Source organism: Myxocyprinus asiaticus, chromosome 32 (assembly GCF_019703515.2).
Source record: "Myxocyprinus asiaticus isolate MX2 ecotype Aquarium Trade chromosome 32, UBuf_Myxa_2, whole genome shotgun sequence".
NCBI lineage: Eukaryota > Metazoa > Chordata > Actinopteri > Cypriniformes > Catostomidae > Myxocyprinus > Myxocyprinus asiaticus.
The window spans coordinates 18,935,579-18,939,081 of record NC_059375.1 but is presented as its reverse complement, the minus strand read 5'-3'; the positions used below and the strand labels follow the sequence as shown (position 1 = coordinate 18,939,081).

The 3,503-nt window shown below is 35.4% G+C and overlaps 1 long non-coding RNA gene across 1 annotated transcript; it reads right to left on the bottom strand.

Annotated features, from left to right (window-relative positions):
* Positions 1-268: 268 nt before the first annotated feature.
* On the bottom strand, positions 269-1,580 carry LOC127423304 (uncharacterized). Its single transcript, XR_007894299.1, has 3 exons — positions 1,494-1,580; positions 1,283-1,386; positions 269-590 (listed from the first exon to the last, which is right to left on the bottom strand). It is a non-coding gene; the product is annotated as an uncharacterized LOC127423304 (long non-coding RNA).
* Between the last annotated feature and the right edge of the window lie 1,923 nt (positions 1,581-3,503).

Sequence of the window (3,503 nt, the reverse complement as noted above, 5' to 3'; positions counted from 1 at the left end):
ACATTAAAATATTTGACTCCACAACAATAACCGAATAATAAGCATTAATATGTTTTAGTGTTGCTAGAAAAAAATAAACAATAAAAAATAAATCTATAAATGTGAAAGACATAACTTGCATTCAAGAAGAATCTTTTATTTTATCCAAATACTTCTTTAAAACAAAAAGCATATACTGTATACAAGAAAAAAAAAAAGAAAAAAAAATGTAATTCCACAAAATATAAAAATGGAGGAATTCTGTTTTTAAGATTAAGGTATGTATATAATACTCTAATGTCTGTTTGTTATAGCTGTATTTAATTATTCTCTGCCTTGAAACCTTTGACGTTTTGGCCATAAAGAAGTAAAAAAAAAAAAAAAAAAGTGATACAGTCCAAGTGAAGAAGAAACAAAATCATCCAAATGCGGGGAATTGTCTTGATCATGTGATGCTAATATCTGCGCATTCTGTCATCATCTTGCCGATAGTATGAGTTTTGCAATCCCCTTGAGCCATTTTCCACTCCCTTCACACCATAGCCAGAATATGCTGGAGGAACTTGACTCTTGTAGCTCACCTCGTCATAGTCATCATAATCAGCGTAACGCTAAAAAAACACAAACAATGTTAATTAACTAGCAGATACTTTTATCAATCGATGAGATTAAATCTATGATATATTTGAAATATTTTATAGTTTGCAATCAATACAATAAGACAAAATTGTTGACACCAATAAACTTAAAAGATTCAGAATTTTGAGTAAGCCACCATTCAAATTCAGAGTAATAAAGGCATATTGCAACATTCAGAGACGAATTCACCAAACAGTTCCGTCATTGTACAATTTACACTGTAAAATGTGGTAACCTGCAACTGATCTGTTACTGATCTAACCCTTAAAATGACTGTTGTTGGTGTAACGTAATGTATTCAGGTTGATTCAGGGATGTTAAATAATATTTTTGACATTAATAAAACCAGTTTATTCAGATGTTAACACATAACGCATTTATTTATTTATTTATTTATTTATTTATTGGTGTGATTGTTCCTTATCAGCAAAAGTCAGCACAATTTGCTTGCTGCACTGAGTGTTGCACTGTTACCGCCCACAGAAATCAGGCTGTAAACTGAATGTTGTTTAAAATATAAATGTGTGTACATTTCCAAGCAATTATGGCAGCAGTAATTCATCAAATGATGATCAAATGATGGAAAACAGTGTTGTAAAATAATTGATTCTTTGTTAATTTCCCCTTGTGTCTGTGTTCAGTAGTGTTTTAGCTGTGGTCTTACTGCTTTGTTCTCCGAGGGATTTTTGGTCACCCGCAGGTTTGTGCATTTCCATATCATTATATGAACTTAAGTCTTCTTTGGAGGAGGATCTTTCCTTTGGATTCCTGCAATGGTGAATGAAAACACAGACAAAAACATGTCTCATGTATCCGCAGTGTGTTTGTGTAGATGGGTCTCATTTGACATGAATAAGCTGTCATTGAAACCTTACCTGCAGCTTACAACTATCAGGGACACCATAAAGATGATCAGCAATCCAACCAACACACAGGACACCATGACCACGACCAGAAGATATGCTGTAATGACAGTGAATATGAATTACTGTATACACAGACCGAACTGTAAATGTTCCCGGCCACTCTCACCTCAAAGTAAAATGATGATGGAAACTATACGTATGTTATCAGCACTGACTTACGATCATTGCAGTTGAATCCAGAGAAGCCAAATGGACACTTTAAATAAACAAAACCCCTGTTAGTGATGCTGTGATTAAACCATCAAAGTACAATAAGATCCTTATTACGCTGCTGTTCACTGTGTACAAATACATATTTCAAAAAACATCACGCAGCCATACAGTACATTTTCATGACATACATTCTAATACATTTCATTTATTTATTTTATATATGAAAAAAACTTTAAATGACTTGATGCAAGTGTCTACGTTTCACAGCGTTCTGAATCAATCGCCTGTTTCCCACTGGGACAAGCTGTAAAGAGACAGGAGCAAAATAATACAATTATGAGAACCCAAATTATTTGAACTTCTGCTACAAAACAGTGAGGAGCAACTGAAGGAAACAAAGATACATGCTTAAAGACACTCACAAATGCAGGCCTGAGATGTGAATTGGGATCTGATGTACCCTTCTTTGCAACTGCACGTCGCAATACCATCACCCGTACAGTCTGTGGTGGTATTGTCACAGAATCCAATAGTACACAATTTTTTTTTTTCTGTGAAATGAGCATGATCAAATTTACAATAGTGAGTTATAATGATTCTTTCTTATGCTTGAAATTGTTAAATTGTTTAATATTCCTGCAGTAAAACAGGTGAAAAGAAGCTTTAGGCACATATCATTAAATGTATTGCCATTTGTAATTACTTTTTTGTCAATTGCTTCACCAATCTTGATTGTAACTGAATTTGTTGTGGCATTGGATGAAAGTTCATAGAAATTCTGCACTTCTGCAATTATACTACCAGCACTGTAATGGTGGGTAAAGGAAATTATCATGAAAAACACATACATGGTGCAACAAAAACTTATTTCATATGAAATAACACCTGTGAGAAGCAAGACTTTTGATTATTAGCTGCCCAAACCAAAGTTTCTACTTCAAGTCATAATGGCAAGATCAATGTGGAAAATGTTATCTGCAACAATATTCAAAGGGGTAAAAGACACATTAATCATGCCTCCACAAGTTAATTTTACTTACAGAATATAAAAATCTTGTATTTACAAAAAGTGGTACTCACCTTAGACTCAAAATGATAGTAATGTAGCCATCACCTTTGAGAGCTTGTGCCAGCTGTATTTGGGTTGAGAATATAGAAAGAAACACTTTTTGACATCAACTGTTACCTATTTACAAACATGTACTGTATTTACATCACAAATTTTTGGCAAAGCAGGAAAATTTGATTATCTCTACATAGACTTGTTTGGCCTTGTTTCTACCTGGTATTAAGATGCGTTTCGGGTGATCAGATCACATATGGTCAGCCCTAAATACAGGTCTTAACAGGGTCTAAACCTTTCCCTATCGATTCAATTCACTCAACATTGCAGTGAAACACTTTGGGGAATTCCTTTTCCATGACCTAGTTGAAGCCCTTGTATCATAATGCTAATCTTGTGATTGGCAATGGTGTTTGAGCCCCACCCTTTTAGGCATGCATTTGCCCTATATAAGCGGCCGCTCAATCACCATTTCTTCTGTATTTTCTTCCTTCATGACCGACATCGTCTCATCTTGACTACAACAATCATCTCGTCTTGATCAGCCCTCTCTTCGCAGTTGACGGACACCTTCCAGTGGACGGGATTTCCCTGCAGATGCATCAGGACGTTCTTCGCCTGATTCTCAGCTCCTGCAGCGAAATCTTCACCTGCCTCCTCTAATGTTTCAGCAAAAAGTTTCTCCGCTTCGGGTCAGGTGGTTCTTCACCTCCACGTCATGCATTTAAAATCTTGTAACGCAC